The following is a 19,689-nucleotide window of genomic DNA, read 5'->3' on the forward strand; positions in this document are numbered from 1 at the left end:
TAACTAGTAAAATTTATAAAATATTAATGGACAATAAAAGGGAAAAATTAAATCAAACTATTTTAAAAGAAATATGGGAAGATGAATTAGGATGTAAAATTTGTGATAATGAATGGAATAAGATTTGGGAACAAAGACATTTGAAAAATTTATCGGTGCGAATTAAGGAAAGTTATTATAAATTGATTTGGAAATGGTATTTGACACCAGTGAGACTACATAATATAAATAAAGAGAATTCAAAATATTGTTGGAGAGGTTGTCAGGAAGTAGGATCATATCTACATATGTGGTGGCAATGTAAATATATAAAAAAAATTGGGAAATAGTAATATTAGAGATAGAAAATATTATGAATATAAAGATAGATAGAAAACCAAATATAGTATTGTTATCAATATAAAATGAAGTAGAATGGAAAGAAGAAAAAACCTTGTAACAAATTTGTTTACTGCTGTGTGATTAATTATAGCAAGAATTTGGAAAACAAAAATAAATGTGAAAATGGAGGATTGGTATAAAGAAGTTTGGAAGTTAGCAATTAATGACAAATTAACATGTAAATTGAAAGTAAAAAAAGGATTATGGAAAAGAAATGATGAAACATGGGAAAAAATTATAGAAAATGTACTAAGAAAAGAAGATGGGAAATTACCTCCACAGGAGGAGTTAAAATTTTGGATGGAGTATAAAGACGGGAATGGCTCTGGGGGTGGGGTGCACTGAGGGGATATTTAGGGGGTTTTGTAAAAAAAAAAACCGACTAAGATATAAAAGTATGTATATGTATGGAAAGTAGATTCATCTGTTTTGTTTTTGTAAAATCTCAAAAATACTAAATAAAAAAAGAGAATCAATGTTGTTTTATACCATTTTAATGCATTTATGCTAGAGTTATGGAATTCGTAGTTTGCAATTGCACCAGAGGGACTATAGACAAGGCTAAATAAATATCTCTCAACAACATTATTTGCACCAATTTAATTCAGGCAGCTATCCCACTGGAAAATCAATATCGTTTTATACGACTTTAACACTTTCATAATGCCAGAGCTATGGAATTCGTAGTTTGCAATTGCAGAAGAGGAGATGCAGACAAGGCTAAATATCTCTCAACAAAATTATTTGCACCACTTTAATTCAGGCTGCTATCCCACTGGAAAATCAATATTGTTTTATATGACTTTCACACTTTAATAATGCTAGAGCTATGGAATTCGTAATTTGCAGTTGCACCAGAAGCTACAAACAAGGCTAGAAAAATATCTCTCTGCAACATTATCTGCACCACTTTAATTCAGGCTGCTATCACACTGGAAAATCAATATTGTTTTATACGACTTTAACACATTAATGTTAGAGCTGTGGAATTCATAGTTTGCAATTGCAGCAGAGGAACTGCAGACAAGGCTAAATATCTCTCAACAATATTATCTGCACCACTTTAATTCAGGCTACTATCCCACTGGAAAATCTATATTGTTTTATATGATTTTAACACTTTAATAATGCTAGAGCTGACTGATATCATCATCACCACTATTATTGTTAAAACAAAGCTGACCTGTACAAATGGAATGGAAATCCTCCTCTTCCTCCTCCTCCTGCTACTCTTCCTCCCTCTTCTCCTGCTACTCTTCTTTTTTCTCCTCCTCCTTCCTCCCTCCTCCTCCTCGGGCCCGGACTGGCCCACGTGGGGACCAGAACAGGAGCTCCTCCTCTTTAGGCTGCCTGGCCAATGGGGGCAGAGTGGAGCTCCAACATCCCACCCCCTGCCACCAGCCATTGGCCAGCCAGCCCCAGGAGAAGAAACTCCTCCTATTTAGCTCTGCGCACAGCTCTGAAAGTACGCGCAGGGCAACAGGAAGCTGCTGGCCTGGCTGCGCCAAAGGCCATGGTGGTGGCGGCGGTGGCGGCGGTGCAGCGCAGCGCAAAGACCACAGGAGCGGCCGCGCACAAAGTGCAACGGCCAGCACAGGCGCCACTGGTGGCAGCGGTGGCAGCGGGACCCGGCAGGCCTCTGTGGCAGCGGGTGCCCTGGGCTGGGCTGGGGCTGCATGCGCACACACACGCAGAGGGGCGTAAATTGCGCCCCTGGCCTTTTTGTGCCCCAGGCGACCGCCTAGGTCGCCTATATGGTAGGGCTGGCCCTGGTTTGAAGACACCAAAATTCTGGACCATGCCAACAACTGCCAGGTCAGAATGCACAGGAAAGCCATTGAAAGCCACAAACACTTGGATAATTTCAAAAGGAAAGAAGAAACCCTTAAAGTAAACAAAGTTTGGCTACCATTCCTGCAAAATAGCAAAATCAGCACTCAGCAAATGCAAATGAGAAACCACCCAGGGTCAGGAGCTTTTCCAGCAGACAATGATCACTAATTAGCAGGCACTAATCCTCTTTTGCATAGCCTCCCACCCTGAAGCCCTGCCATCAACAACAGAACCATACACAGATTAACATGGGAGTCATTCCTCCTTACACAGGGTCACACAGTGTGTGTGTATGTGTGTACACACACACACACACACACACACACACACACACACACTTACTTCCAGGTCAGCATTATCTGAAGATGCCAGACACAGATGCTGGTGAAATGTCAGGAATAAACTCTTCTAGAACATGGCCACATAACCTGAAAAACACACACACAAAAATAACAATAATAATATCTTACCTGCCTCTCCTCAGTTAACAAACATCAGTTGAAACACATTGGTTAAAACACCCATCAGCTTAAAAGGACAAATAAATTGTGCTCATATTAAAACAATCCACATCTAACATTCATCATTTAAAATTCATAATTTGAAAATTATCTGGATAAACCTGCTGGGAGAGACTAGGCTTCAATGCTGTTTTAAATCCAGACAGCATATGTAGCTGTCGAGTCTCTTCCAGCATGTCATTCCACAGTCTAGGGGTGGCTGAAGAAAAATTCATCTGGCTAACAGTAGCAAATGCCTGTCAGAAGATCTGAGTGTATGGGGTGGATTATATGGGATTTGCCCTTACATGCTCTCTTTTGCTGCAGCTTTTCAGCTCTTGCAGCAAATAGAAGGCTGCTTTCCCTCACCATCCCAGCTCATCACCTGGAGGCATTGCTGAGGTCAGAAAGAGGCACCCAGACACACTATCAACCCTGAACACCTCATCTTGACCTCACACTGACTTGAACCCACAGTAGCTGTGGCAGGCAGCTGACAGGGACTGCAAGTGAAAATGCAGCCCCTGCCATCACTGCAAAGAGATACAAAAACTCACAGCAAAAGGTGAGTTATTTAAAACCAAAATAGTGAGAGGAAGCCCCAAATTTTCACTAAAACCTTGAACAGAATCACTGCCACACTGACATGAAAATCCTCAGCTACTAATGAATAAAAGCCCCTTCTTCCCATCTGCAAATCCATGGAATTCATATTTCATCCAAAATTAGAAGTCCCCTACTAGCATGTTCCATCCTTTCTCAGCACATGGGTATAACAGAAATATTACTTCTGTTTAATCCTTGCAAATGCAAGATGTCATTGCATGTGTGTGCATGTGGCGTTTCCTATTCTCTCTCCCCATCATTTCCCAAATCCTTACTCAGTGATCTCACTCTAAAGTAGATCAAAGCAAGCTGATTTATTTGGCACTCCAGTTGATGAGCATTTTACATTCAGGATTTACATCAATTTATTGAGTTCATATTTAACATTGCTTAGAATTCTCTGCAGGGAGCCCTGTCTCTTTAAGCATCAAAGTGTGAGGCGTATTGAACTTTATGCTCCAAATATAAGGTGAACAGTGTACATCTTTTTGCTTATGATAAAAAATGTCAGTTTAGTGAAAGATCTAGGATTTAGTTCCGGTTTTGAAAGACGTTCTGTTGAATCCTATTTTAAGGTGGGGCGGAGGGGACTACTTATTCGCATAGCTCCTTTAAAAATAAAACTAAACCTTAAGTTTGGACTAAAACTCAGAGTGGATTCACACCCACCCATCCAACATGGAAGCTTCAAAGAGACTGACAGTTGCCTTGCTGTGATATAAAGTCATTGGTGTAATTTTTTAAAAAACTGTATATAGAAGGGTTTGGAATTTTCTAGCTTTTTAATGAGTGTTCCTAAAAATGAATTTTTCCACGACCAGAAAGCTGAACTTTTAAAGCCAAGTTATCAGAGAAAAACTGTGAAGATTACAGTTTTAATTGCAAATTAAAGGGGCCCTGTGGTGTATAAAGTTTCACAACATAGCAAATGTTATATATCTGTATACTAGCCACATGTACACTCAGTTTGAAATCCTTGATAATATGCAACAACAGCCTCATTGGGTTTGTAATGTATCTAATTATGAGCATTAAAAATTGTTAAATTGTTCAGACACTTAACATCATTTTCTGCACTCAGCCATAACTTTTTCTGAATTAAATGTGTACATATTACTTAATGCAAGACCAGATAGCATTCTACACATGTTTTTTATCACTAGGATAAAAGAAATAATATAACGGGATAGTCTGGGATCATAATACAGAAAGGGGAGTGTTTATTTTGATCTATCTATCTATCTATCTATTTAATCTAATCTAATCTAATCTGTCATCTATCTGTTGTTATGCATGGTCAGTAAAATGGATACTTAGGTGGAAAACCTTCACATTTAATGGTCAATTGTATGAGGGACAAACAGGATTGCTCTCTTATTTATTTGCAATGAATCATGGGAACACAAGAACATAGGACTTTATCATGTTAGGCTAAGAAGCAGATTTAACAGAATAAAACTGTTTTTGGCTAGTATATATCCAATATATCCATCCTGCAAACTTCATAGGCAAACCTTGTCAATAAGCTCTCAATCTTGCTGCTATTCCATTACTGTACTGCAGTTCCACTTCTCAGTCAGCCATATAGTGTGAGTGGCCATGATTCTGTTCCTCTCCCCATCACAATTGCCAGTACCTTCCTGAGGCCAGCCACTGTGTGCACATTCAAACAGCAGCTGGCTGCAAGAAGGTCTTGGCAGCCAGGACACTTGACCCCCCAGTTGGCAGCTGGAATCGCTTATGTCCCCCCCCCCCATTCTTTCCAAAGTGTAGAGCTAAATGGAATTATGCTGGTGAGAGCCAAGCACTCCCAGCAGCCAACATCTTCCTGAAACTGGCTGCCGTGTGCACATTCACACAACAGCTGGCTTTAGCAGATGGTTGGCTGCCACTATTGCTCCCCCCCCCCGGAAGTGACATTTGGCAGTGGAGAAAATGAATCATATCAGAATGGATAATCAAAGACTTATCATGGGGGGAAATGTGATAAGAAATTATGCTAAATCAGTATGTTTCCATTCTTGAACTAGAGAGATTGTGGTGAGAGAGCAGGCTTATGTGATAACTTCCATAGATTATTGGTCCATTTAACCAAATATTAATTCTGATTGGAAGTGGCTTTCTAGGGTTTCAGGGATGATTCTTCCCTAGCTTTTCATTGAGATTTTTGATGGTCACTAGTATCTCCCATCCAAGCTCCTACCAGTCCCAGCACTAGTTAGCTTCCAAAATCACAGCGGATGAGATGTGTTCATGATGGTGAATTAATATTAAATCTTCTTTGTTCTCTCTTTTGTTCCAATTTGAGTTTATAAGAGCTACAGAAACAGTTTCATTTCCCTGTATTCTGCAATTCTCTTAGACTGAACTGAGCTATATGTAAGTCCATTGGAGTTGAGACCTGTCAACATTTGGCTAATGAAATTCAATAAAACACAAAAAGGAGAGGTTAGAATCACTAAACTGTTACATGAACTAGACTGAGAGTGATGTAGTAATAACCATGATCATATTCCCAGGAAGGCATTTACCAGTAAAGTAAATGTTTTTCTTTTTCCTCAGTTCCATCTTAGGTTTGTTGAAATGTATTGATTTTGTTATTTAATTTAAGATGTATCCTGCTCACAGTTCCAAACTTGCTACTTTCAACCATGTTACCATATCAGGTGCTTTAAACCCATTCGTTTGCAAATGGACATTATGCCAAATAGGGTAAAATAAGCATATGTAGATTATAAATAAATCTTCATAAATACCAAGATAATCAAATATTTTGTAAGAGAAGAGAGAAAGCTACTAAGAAACTAGCTCACCTAATCTGTGTCCTAGGTGTAACATTTGCACAATAATATTTTTAAACCTCTGACCTTTCTAAGGATCTTTTTATAACTCATGTGGAGTGCCTTGTGTATAACAAAGTCCTAGGTGGCTTAGGTCTCACCGAAGAAAGAGAATCTCCTTCTCTATTCCAAAGCCCCCCCCCCCCTCCGGGGGAGTTATGGTCAAAAATGAGCCTTTTCACCTCTGTTATATATACAGACCTACACTATCTACACTAGCAAGAGCAATTATTACCTCCCACATTGAGTTACTTCACTTCTGCACTGTGCAAACTTTCAATTTAATGCAAAGTGATGTGATAAATTTGTGCAAAAAATCTTGGCTTTTGTACAATACATATTTTTGTGTGAAAAATAGAGCATTCTGCTTTTTTTCTGAATAGAACATAATGGTGCACAGAAACCCCAATAACCCCCCCCCCCCCAAAAAAATCTGAGACATCCTTGGGAAGAATATGCAAAACGTCTTGTAATCTCACCTAGCAAGGAGAAAGTATTTGGAACTATTCACTGTTGCAAGACAGAGTGAAATAAGCAGGTTTGCATCACTGCTTTCAAGCAGGTAAATCACAAGTTAGTTCTAGGTGTATCAGCTCAGGAGTAAGTCCCAGTGCAACAGGTTCTTATACTACAAACCAGAGTTCTGTTCCATGTAACGGTGTTCCTGCCTACACACACACTTTTGTCTTTGATTACACATCATATTTATCTGTAAGAGAAGCTTGTACCCAGAAAAGGAACCTAAACTTATCATACATGGGTTCTAAATCATAGTTTTAGCAACAGAATAGGATCTATCACATGACATTGCCTCCAATACATTGTTGCTGGGCCTCTGAAGTCTTGTTAAAAGGCATATTTTCATTTATAGGAAAACCTGTCAATATGTGTCCAATCATGCTGCATTACTCCACATATGTAATAGTGACAGTCTACAGAAGTCCAGATATTGGTGTAAGTATACGCTCCCCACCCTTTCCCTATCTGTCACTAATTCCAAGCATCCTATTTTATCCCCTCCCAAACACACACAGAAAATTAAATCACATTTCCATAACTCCAGAATTACATTACAAATACATTTTTTAAAAAAATAACAAAAATCATGCTGGTAGAATATAGGGCAGGGAGACAAGATTCAGGGGGAATGAGAAAGAGAGAACACAGGGACCATCGATGGCACAAAAAGCCCCATTGCACTATTGAAGAGAGGTGTGTTAATAAAAGCTCCAAAACCTGTATGCTTTCATTCTCTTTTAATAACACAGTTGGGATAAGGCTGAAGCTCATGTGATAAAGTCCTATATCTGGCCCATGTCCCACAATTACTAGGTGCTACAGCTCAACCAATGTTAAGTATTTTAGATAGATAGATAGATAGATAGATAGATAGATAGATAGATAGGCATGGATTTCCCATTCAAATATATTAGGGATTGAAAGCATATTCCATTCAAAAAAACCTGATGGGAAGAATCCTGGACTGATCAGAATCTTGCAATTTGGGACTTGTTCTGCACAAAATTTGCACATGGCTATTTTGCACATAAAACAGCATTTTCTGAACAGGAAATAGTGTTTCCTGTGTAGAAATAACATTTTCTATCCTTGAAAAGATGTGTTTTCCATGCAGGAAACACTGCTTTCTGTGCTGAACAACCACATGCACATATTGTGCAGAATAGCTTCTGAATTGCAAAGAGACTGTGAAAATTGCCTGGTTTTCTAAGACTTTCCTACAGCAGGAAGAAAATTGCTAAAAGTACTTGCAAGTTACTGCTTCCTTTCAGAAGAAAATTAGCAACAAATTACATCTCTAAAATGTATAGTGTTGAAACACTGGATTTTGGCTGGCTCAAGCCTTTAGTATACATTTAGTTCTTGTCAGGTTTGCTGCAGTACCAGAATTATATGGTGTTTAAAGGGATCTACTCTCAAGTAAGTGTGTATAGGATGTCAGCCTTAGCCATGCAAATGTTTTCTTATAATTGGTTTTGGCTCTCTTCAAGACACCAATATTATGAGGATTTGCCTCTGCATATTTTCTTATATGTTAATGCCAGTCTTTTGCTCAGCCTGTTATCGTGGATTACTCCACATGAGTCATCAAAAGCTAACATTTTACATAATCAAAGAGTCAGGCAAGTTTCTAATGGAATGCCTTTAGTGCTCTAATTTTTAAAGCAGTTGTTTTGGATTTCAAATGTATTTCCCTGTAGCCTGAAGTTTCAGCTGCTTCTTGAATGGAACTCCCATGACTTCAAAGACATGTCTAACTGTGGAGCTCTGGAAGATTTGAGGTTTAAATAGTTGGAGGCAATTATTCCAATTCATTTATTTGGAAAGCAAAACTCAGACAAGAAAAAAAGAAAGTTTAAGTTTAAGTAATGTATCAGTGAGCTATCAGACGAGGCCAACATCTGCAGCCTAGAGATGTAGCCCCACTCACCTGGCCCTTAGTACTAATTTGGAATACATAGTTTTCTCCCTTCTCTTTTTCTGATTGATTGCCAGGCTGCTCTTTTCACACTTGCTTTTGCTTTTTTCAAGGAGCTGTAGAGTCTCATACTTTTCAAATGTCTCTAATAGGAGTTGGAGGGGTAGGGTGGCAGGCCTGCTAAGGTCAATGGTGTTATTTGGTAAGTTTAGACTCTGGGCTTGCTTCCCTACTCTTTTGGAAGCTAGTAGTATATTGGTTAGTTGCATTCAGAGTAGACCCATTGAATCAATTGCTGGCTGCTGAGTCATCATGTAGATAAATCTCATTGATTCACTGGGTCTGCTACAGGTGAAAGTGAGAACAGGATTCAGACTAATGTCATTCCACTTACTTTAAAATGTTGTGTTTTAGGGAAATGTGTTTTCCTAGTGGAACTGTGGATTAAATTAAATTTAATTAAATGTCTGGTCCAAAGTCATGTTCTGACAGGACCACTATCTGAGATGCAAAAATTGGGGTTATTGTGGTGGTAGTTTTTTAAGTATAGCATCTTTAACTTTCTTTTAAAAATATCTTTGCTTTACCACTGTTAGATGCCTTGAGTGCCATTTGTTGTCACCAAAATGGGGTCTTAAATAAATAAATAAACCCACATCAGTCATTTATATCATGCCATATTTGATTCAACTGTTCAAGACTTAGTAAAAGAGTGATGCAAGAAATTAAATACATGAAACTGTCTTATCCTGATAAAGAGCCTATATCCAATGTTATCTACTCTGGTCAGCAGCAGCTCTCTGGCAAAATAAGGTCTTCTTTACCACCTGCTTCGGGATCATTTTATTGTTTTAGATAGCAGGACAGATCTTGAGATAGGCATGCAAGTTAGAATATTTAGATAAATCCAATTAATTCAGTGGTTCTATTGTTGTTGGAACTAACAGTGCAATTTAAGTCCATGTGAAATGGTTACATTTGAAACCACAATCTTACCTTTAAATTATCTCAGTAACCAAAATCCTGTTTATATCTTATTTATGTGTGCATTTCCCTATGGAAGTGGTTGGATATTTTCATCCAGTGAAGAATGCAAGGGTGAAAACTGGAGTTCTGCATGTGATACCATTATACATGTAGATGCTCATGTGCATAGAAGTATACATACATGTGCTTATGCAATCGTTTCTCAATTGCACAACATCTAGAACACTGTAGTCAACACAATGGAATTGTGTGTATGACACTAATAGATTTCTAGAAATAGTGTTCAGGGAAGACTGGCTTGAAAAATAAGAGTGACATATAATTCCCCCAGTTTTGAAGACCCAACCAGGCAATGAAGAAATGGGTTGCTTGAGAACAGGCAGGTTTTCTTGCCAATGGCAATTTCTTCCCTTTTTCATTGCCACTATTATGGAATTCTGTAAAAAGGGACTCCTGGACATAACCAAGAGGAAGCTGGTTTAACTACTGAGAAAAGATGGTGAAACGCTAGCAGGATTGACAGAAAGTTGAACTGTTTAATACCACCTATCCGCTATTCTAGCTGGTGAGAATAGAATAAACCATGCAGGGAACTACAGCCCACAATAGGGAAAAAAGAGGACCTAAACAGCCAGTCAGATTGATGCTGATATCAGCAATGGTTCTAGAACAGATAATCAAACAATCAGTCTGTGCACAGTTAGGCCTTGTCTCCAAAGACCAAGGAGCTTATTGCATTTTTTTAAAAAAACCCAAAACAACACAACTTACTTCCTCTGAACTGAAGTCTCTTCTGGGATGCAGCCAGGTTCTATCACACACTTTGCCACTGATACCACTTCCCGGCTGCATCCCATTTAAAATCGAGCTAGAATCCGCCCTCAGCTGACTAATTTGCAAAGTTGTGAAACTCCTGGCTGTGCAAATCAGCTGACAGCCATCGAATCATGGATTCTAGCTGGGTTTTAGGTGGGATGCAGCTTGGAGGTGGCATTGGCAACAAAATGTGTGTGATAGAACCTGGCTGCATCCTGGAAGAGACTTCATTACTAAGAGATAAGTCACATTTTTTTACAATGCTTTGGTCAGACCTCACCTGGAATATTGTATCCAGTTCTGAGAACCACCATTCAAGAAGGATATTGACAAACTGAAATGGGTCTAGAGAAGAGGAACTATGGTGATTACAGATTTGAGAACCAAGCCTTAAGAAGAATGACCATAGGCAATTGGATATGTTTAACTTGGAGAACAGAAGACGGAGAGGTAACATGATGGATTCAACTTACAATAAAAGACATGCAATCTAAACATTAAAAAGCACTTTTTCTGTGGGGGCTGTTCTGCAGTGGAATATACTGTAGAATAGTATATCAGCGGGTAGTGGACTCTATTTTTTGAGTTCTTTAAGCTGAGGTTGAATGAGCATCATTTGTATTACTACATGGTAGGGGATTGGACTGAATAGTCTTTCAGGTCCCTTCAGGTTTGAAGTTTCTATCATTCTATGAACCATGAAGCCCTAAACATATCTTCTTCTTGTTGTTGTTGTTGTTGTATGCCTACAAGTCATTTCTGATTTATGGTGACCCTAAGTCAAACCTATCATTCATTTTTTGTGGCAAGATTTGTTCAGAGGTGGTTTGCCATTGCCTTCCTCTGAGGCTGAGAAAGTGTGACTTGCCCAAGGTCACCCATTAGATTTTATGGCTGAGCTGGGAATCAAACCCTGGTCTCCACAATCACAGTCCAAACCACTATTCCAAGCATATCTACTCAGAAATAAATCTCACACTGGATTCACCATAATTCACTCCCAGCTAAGTATGCACATCATTGCAGCCCAAGGCAATAATCTTAAACACACTTACAGGCATATAGCAGGGCTTCTCTTAGTAAACATTTATTGGAATACATTGTAAAACTACTTCTTTCCAAACAAAGTTGAGTATTTGACATAGTGGTTAAACCTTCCCCCATTGCTACCACTCCAGGCTGAAAAAAAATCTCCAAAAAGTTCTTGAAATCTTTATCTAAGCCAAAATATTCAGCTCCCAATAATTAGTTGTCACATTATTTATTTATCCTTTCCATACCTCCTCATTATAGGTGAAGCATGTAACACTTAACTACTCTTAAATAAATCATCCCTTTAAATTCATTGGATTTTTTCCCCTGAATAAGGACTACTGGATTTCTTCCTGAGAGAAGGTATTGAATTTCTATTGAGTTATTTACTTGGTTGGTTCTCTGGATTAAATTTCATTGTGATGTAAAAGTTTGAAAAAGAAGCCCAGGACAATAAGTTATATGAGATATACATATGATCAATCTTGTTTTTAATTGGCTTTACCTTTTACTTCCAAAGTGAAAGATGAAATGGTATATAGCTTCATAAAAGGACAGTCATTTTCTCATTATTTTAAGTCATGGGTGCCAAAATAATTTGAATAGTCATTGGTACTATATGCCTTATCTTGTGGAACAGGGTACAATTTGCTCCTTCGCCTTAAGCAGAAATATAGAACAAACCTTTATGACTTACCCAATATGCAGGGGTAGATATATATAATATATATATTTTAAAAAACTTAGGTCATTTATGGGAAGTTTTAGGACTAATGAACGTCTGAAGTCATTTTGTATAGGAAGAATTGTTAGCTTTCCTTGTAAAATCAATATGTTATATATTACTGCTCTAAGATTGATTAGTTAGTCTGTAGCTAATAGCGCTTAAAGTGACATACAATAAAACATAAATTGAAATCCAAATCCACATAAATCAAAACAAAAGCAACACAGTAAAATAATCAATTACAAGCAATAATCCATTAAAAGCAGCAGAGGCTTTGAAAGGGGACATAGGTCCCAACAGACAGGCCAAAATAAAGCTGATTTGGGTTACTTTGGAGGTATGCTGTTTAAATGCTGCATGCATCCTAAGAGGCCAGAAGCCATGCCAAAGCCACACTCCAGACCTAAGGACTGGAGTAAAGCTTTGGCACAGTTTCTGGCCTCTTAAGATGCGTGTGTCATTTAAACAGTATACCTCCAAAGTGACCTGAAGCAGCTTTATTTTGGCCTGTCTGTTCGGGCCCATAGAATCAAATAATTGGTTGGTACTTCAATGGTCATCCAGTTCAATTCATTACTAGTTCAGGATCCCTGATTTGGTTGCCATCCAAGCCCTGTTACAAAACCTCCAAAAGAGAATCTATCATCATTAGATAGGCTGTTCCATTATTGAACAGCTCCCACTACTCAAAATGTCTTCCTAATATTTAAATAGAATCTCATTTATTGTAATTTGAATAGTTTTCCTTGGTTCCTGCAGCAACACAAGAAAAATATGATCCACCTTTCACATGGCAGTCCTTCAGATATTTAAAAATGTCTAGCATGTCACCTCTCAACCACCTCTTCTTCAGATTAAACATGCACATATCCCTCAACCATTCTTCACGGGGCTTAGCTTCTATGCCCTTTACCATCCCAATCACCCTTCCCTGGATACTTTCCAGCATGTCAATATCCTTCTTAAACAGTGGTGCCCAATCAATAAAACAGCAGTCCATTAAAGCAATAGAAGCTAAAACAAGAAACATCAAAACAAGGAGATCTAAAACTATCACAGATGTAAAACTACTTGCAAATACAACATAAGAGTAAACAATGTACAAAGGATTTAGAAGCCTGAGACTTTTTTTAAAAAATGGTGTTGCCTGCAACAGAAAAAGAGAACAAAACAGATGTTAGATAGATATCTCTGAAGTTTATATCACAGCTGGGGAGCTTTTACTGAAGATACTGGCTCCTGAATAAGGAAGGATGTATCAATTGATGTTTATTTAATGAGAATGCTTTTAATATATCATACATTTCTACATATAATGTAAATATAACTTCTCCATTAAAAAAAAAGACTATGAGAGAAGTTGAAACTGATAGATTCACTCATTCCTAATCCTGGTCAATTATCCTACCATAGAATGGGAGGGCTGTCAGAGTAGGGTCTTCAATGAGAATTGCAGGGCTCAGCTATGACTCTAAGGAAGAAACATTCTTTCAGATAATGTGGTTCCAAGTCATGAAAGTTTATATAGGCCAGAATCTTGTCAGTGCCATGTATTTGTGTAAGTTTTGTTACACATGCAGTTGTACTGTTTCCTTTATTTATTTATTTGGCTGTTGTGAAACTGATGTATTCAGTTCCTGGTTGCATGTTCAGTTTCACAAGGGCCCATTCCACATGGGCCAAAAGTACACGCCAAGCACGTACTAGGGTTAGAAAATGGTGCCCTTTCCGGACGCCCCTAATCCTAGTACACGCTCAGCACTTACACGGGCGCTGCCATCTTGACGTCACGGACACCTAGCATCCGCACGTCACATGGCAGAAGTGACACCGCGTGTGCGCAACTATCGACTTGTGGTGCCACTACCGGGGTGCAAAAAGAAGTCACATTTTGCGGCTTCTTTTTGTTGCATCCAGGAATCGCGCAGTTTGTCCGCTGCGATTCCCGGACGCAGCAACCAGCGGCACTGGCAGAGCGCCATTTTTGGGTGCTCTGTAACGCACCAAGTATAACCATTTCACCTTGACATAAATCTTATTGATAGTCCCAACTAGATCACAGTCATCAAATCAGTTGCATGTAATAACCTCCATCCTGACTGACCATTGAGCATTTGATTCGATGTGTGTAACCTATTTGGAGCTAATCAACAAAGTTGCAGTCATGGAGTTGCACATTCTTGAATGACACATAACTATTTGTCAAGTATCTTCAACACACCACTGTCTTCAATGGGATTGCAGAAACAGCCCCTGTGCGTTCCCAGTTGCACATTGGGACAATAATTAAGCATACTTGCAGATATACCATTGTTGTCATTCAGCTAAAGGGCAGTATGAAGTAATCATTGTGTAGCTATGAGAGGGCAGCACATGGACAATGTTTTCAGATATTTTGATGAACATATGTTGAAGGTCACCTTTGGGCCTGTTCATACTCATCTTGCTCACGGAACACATTGAGCATACATTACATTGGACCTTTTCATCCAGCTGAGTACTTTAAAATACTTAAAGAAAGAATAATTATCATAGTTTTTTTACCAAGGTCAGATGTAATGCTTTTCCCCTCTAAAATGTTCCAAGGTAGATTTGTTGGTGTCCTTTATATTGCAAGACGATGTTCCTGCAATCAAGAAGTAGAATCCATGAAGAGCATTGTTTTGCTGTACAGTTTCTACAAGCAGGCTTGACAACACAGGATAAATCCATTATTGGTAAATCTACAGTGGGCCCTTAGTAATTGCTGGGTTTGGTTTCAGGAACTACCGTGGATAACAAAATCTGTGGATGCTCAAGTCCCATTAAACACAATGGCATAGCAAAATGGTGTCCCTTATATAAAATGGCAAAATCAATGTAAAGTCGAAGGCTTTCATGGCCAGCATCCATAGTTTTTTGTGGGTTTTTCAGGCTACGTGGCCATGTTCTAGTAGAGTTTCTTTCTGACATTTCACCAGCATCTGTGGCTGGCATCTTCAGAGAACATCAGAAAGAAACTCTGCTAGAACATGGCCATATAGCCCAAAAAACCCACAAAAAATCAGGGTTTGCAATTTGGAATTTATAGGTTTTAAAAATATTTTCAAGCTATGGATGCTTGAATCTTTGGATAAAAAATGTGTGGATACAGATCATAGAATCATAGAATAGTAGAGTTGGAAGAGACCACAACAGCCATCCAGTCCAACCCCCTGTCATGCAAGAATACTCAATCAAAGCATCCCTGACAGATGGCCATCCAGCCTCTGATTAAAGACCTCCAAAGAAAGAGACTCCACCACTCTCCGAGGGAGTTTGTTCCACTGTCGAGCAGCCCTTACTGTCAGGAAGTTCCTTCTAATATTGAGGTAGAATCTCTTTTCTTGCAGCTTGCATCCATTGCTCCAGGTCCTGTTCTCTGGAGCAGCAGAAAATAAGCTTGCTCCCTCAATATGACATCCCTTCAGATATTTAAAGAAGGCTATCATATCACCTCCTAACCTTCTCTTCTCCAGGCTAAACATCCCCAGCTCCCAGAGTCGTTCCTCATAGGACATAATTTCCAGACCCTTCACCATTTTAATTGCCCTCCTTTCGATGCACTCCAGTTTCTCAATGTCCTTTTTGAATTGTGGTGCCCAGAACTGGACACAATATTCCAGGTGGAGTCTGACCAAAGCAGTATATAATGGCACTATTACTTCTCTTGATCTAGACACTATCCTTTTATTGATGCAGCCTAAAATTGCATTGGCCTTTTTAGCTGTCGCATCACACTGTTGACTCATGTTCAATTTGTGGTCTGCTTGGACTCTTAGATCCCTCTCACACGTAGTCTCATTCAACCAGGTGTCCCCCATCCTATATCTGTGCATTTTATTTTTCCGCCCTAAGTGCAGTACCTTACATTTCTCTGTGTTGAATTTCATTTTTTTAGCTTTGGCCCAGCTTTCTAGTCTATTCAGGTCGTTTTGAATTTTGATCCTGTCCTCTGGGGTATGATGGCTGACCATATCACATTCACCCAGTTCTAAGTCACATTCTTATGAGAAGGTAAGATTTCCCATAAGACTGGTGGTTGTCAAATTTTTGTCTGAGGTGCTTTGGATCAGAAAGCAGGTAACCTCTGTACAAGGGAAAATGTTTGCAATAAGCTCTGTCTGTACGGATTGACTAATTGTTCATTTTGCTTTTAGTTAATTTTATATGCTGTAATTAATTAATTTTATATGCTTTATTATGGACCATTATAAAGAATTGATAGATTGATGTTAAAGAGGGAGAGGCTTACCTAATATATATGTATCATCTTCAGAATTTGCGTGTGAACAGTGTTAAAAATAGCTTCCAAATTAATAATGGCCATTTAGCAGTCCATGAATCAGATCAACCAAAAGGAACTTTAATCAGCTCCTGGTAGACCTATCAAACTATTTCAAACAAACTGTATTTAACAAAAATAGTTTCAACTCACTTGTAAGGGAAGAAGTAAAAAGTGCATCTCTGTTGTTGCATATAACTTATTGTTTTTGTCTTTTATTCTACAAAATCAAGGGGACATTGGCTCTTGAAGTTGTATTTCAGCAAGCCATTTGGCCTGTAGCCCCATCAGACATGATAGGTGACTTTATACCATCCTAATATATGTGCTCTGTGAAGCTTGTACGGCTAGACAATTTAGTCTGCTTGTTTCAGCTCTTTGACTCAGGGCAAAAATTAAATTGGCCCCAAGGATATCGAAGTTAGCCATCCCATGTCTAAATGTTAGATTAGAGATTGAGAAATACTTATACAGGAGTTGTTAATTTTAGCCCGAGTAATCTGATATATGTGATCACATCTCTAATCTTGCTTTCTCTCGTGATGTTTTCAGCTGTCTAAAAAGCCAAATTCCCAAATTCAAACATTCTAAACACAAAAGGACTTGAAAACAGTTCTGCCTTTTTGTCTTTGCATAATCAAAGAGGAAGGAGTTAAGAGTTCCCTGTGGCAATAGATTTGAAGGATAACTAAAAGGGCAGAGAAATGTCAGGATGAATGAAAAAGGATGTTGCAGGCAAAAGTATATGCAACAACAAAGTGCATTTAGGGAATGAAAAGGATTCATTCATAAATTATGTCATGCAGTAAGAGGGAAGATGTAAACAAAGATTTGTTACAACATATAACAATGAAATATGAGTTGAAATAACATTACTAGAGCTTGGCAAAGTGATGTGTCTGTGTGGTTTTTTTTTAAGCACATCTCTTATGACACCCTTTTACAAGATAATATGAGGGATTTTGGGAGCTGCATTCCAGCAATAACTTTTCCTACCTCTTCTTATCACACTCTTGTATCACGCTGTCCAACATTTCACAAACAAAACCATTTCAGTCTTTCAAGTAATCACCATTTTGAGTTTTTATTTCTTTAATAAAACACATCAAAATGTTTAAGGAGAATATATTTTCCACAATGTATTGCCTCCACTGGTAGGACACAGGTAAATGAACCTCAATTCTGCATAAAATGCATGCAGTCATTTTTGCATAGAAACATTACAAGCACATATATTTTTGTACACAAAGTGTATTTCTACACAGGAGAAACACCCTTATTTCTGAAAATGTATATTTCTTCAAATAAAATAAATATATATTTCTGCACAGAAAGTTTTTTTCTACATGGAAAATGTACTTTCTACAAAGAAAAACAATGCATACTTCTGCAGAGAAACATGCTTTCTGAAGCCTGTTGTTTTCGTTTTAAATGGCTATTACAGATCTAGCTTTGAACCAATTTTGTAGTGTCTATATTTTCTGCATGCCTACAATGACAAAGCATCAGGTAATAGAAAAGAAAAGGAAAGGTAAAATTGATTGGGTAGATCTTGAATCCTAATTGTTACATTAAACTATATTACCTCTCTGTCCCTTGGGATGCCGCCCTATTGTGATTAGGAGCTCTCCTACTTATTCTGATGGGTGCGTCTGATGGGAATTGGAGCCCAAAAACATTGAGGAGGGTACAGATTCCCCAACCCTGCTTTAGTCAGAGTTCTGTCAGCAATCAGTCTTATAGCTGAAGACATCTTTCATATGAAGGCTTCCCTAAGCTATGCCGGGTTTTAAAATAATGAACCTGTAAGAAGGGAGACTTGTTGGTGCATGCCTTCAAGTCATTTCCAATTTATGGTGACCCTAAGGTGAATGTTTCATAGCTTTTTCTTGGCAACATTTGGTTAGAAGAGGTCTGCCTTTGCTTTCTATGAGGCTGAGAGAATGTGACTTGCTCACGGTCACCCAGTGGGTTTCCATGGCTGAGCAGGATTTTGAACCCTGGTCTCCAGAGTCGTAATCCAACACTCTCTTGAAATTTCACATTGTCAGTAAGCATCTGGGGCCTTAGCAGACTCTTCCCCACTGGGATGTGTTATATTGCTTTGCTTTGTTGTGTGCCTTTGTGTGTCCCCTCCAGCTGCACAACTATACCAACAATAAAGCATTTGTCTGGTAATTATTTACAAAACCATTGCAAGGTTTTATGTATCTCTGTCATCTCCAGTCTTACCCATCTCCTGCCATTGTGGCTGCTCTGCTTATTAAATATGAATGCTGGAGGTTTGTTTGGCAAGCACATTTATGAAAATTCCTCAGAATTACTGAACAAAATCTGACATCTTATTTATCAAGCATGATCACTTAGCAGCCAATGTGTGTGTGTGTGTGTGTTTTCTTTTTGTTTGCTTTAGTGTTCTGTGAACATGTTCCTAGATTGTAGCTTGAAGCTTCAGCAGGCAATAGTAGAACCATGCTCAGCTTTACCTGAATAACAATGTAAAGCACAGCATGGAGGTAATTGAATACCTCTACTTAGTTGAATATATTGCTATTAGCCCCATAAAGGCATAACTCTCATGCTATACTGCAGAAACATTGAAAATGCCAAAATGTATTAACTTAACTGTGTGATGCATTTGTCATAATGAACTGGAAGAATGATTTTTTTCTGTTTTTATTAACAAACTACAACTTCTGTTTGTACTTTTTTTTATCCCATTTCCTTTCCATAACCGGGATGCCTGAAACCATTCCCTCTGTTTTCATCTTTGAAAGCCAGAATCACATATTCATCCTTTCCATATAGTTGTTTTCTTCCCAGTGCAGTTCACAATCACCCTTTCAGGAGGCATACATATTATTATCTGCAATTAATTTAATTACGCACTGTGATCCTCAGCATTCAAGAACACAGACATAAACAGCATGGAGCAGATATGAAGTATTGTTGAACATCACCTCAGTATTATGATCTACCACTGCTTCGTGGTGGTAGATTTCAAAGACACAGCTGTCTTAGTCTGGAAAATCAATATGCAAAAGGATCTCGTAGCACCTTTGAGACTAACTGAGAGAAAGAAGCTGATAGCACAAACTTTCATAGTGAAAGCTCATGTTACCAGCTTCTTTGTATCAGTCTCACAGGTGCTAAAAGAACCCTTTGTATATAACTGCTTCAATTATACATGTTTTTGTCACTCCACCTCAGTCCCAAAGATCTGATAA

General features: G+C 38.5%; 1 protein-coding gene across 5 annotated transcripts in view; it reads left to right on the forward strand.

The window, feature by feature from the left end:
* CNTN5 (contactin 5) overlaps nucleotides 1–19,689 on the forward strand; it is a 932,298-nt gene that overhangs the window by 516,519 nt on the left and 396,090 nt on the right. Inside the window, exon 1 of one of the 5 annotated variants that reach the window (XM_042459710.1) lies at nucleotides 16,126–16,194. The exons of the other annotated variants lie outside the window; for them this stretch is intronic. The gene's annotated coding sequence lies outside the window, so the exon portion shown is untranslated. Of the gene's footprint in view, nucleotides 1–16,125; nucleotides 16,195–19,689 lie in introns of those variants that run through there. 5 annotated transcript variants of the gene reach the window in all.

Source organism: Sceloporus undulatus, chromosome 3 (assembly GCF_019175285.1).
Source record: "Sceloporus undulatus isolate JIND9_A2432 ecotype Alabama chromosome 3, SceUnd_v1.1, whole genome shotgun sequence".
NCBI classification, from domain to species: Eukaryota; Metazoa; Chordata; class Lepidosauria; order Squamata; family Phrynosomatidae; genus Sceloporus; species Sceloporus undulatus.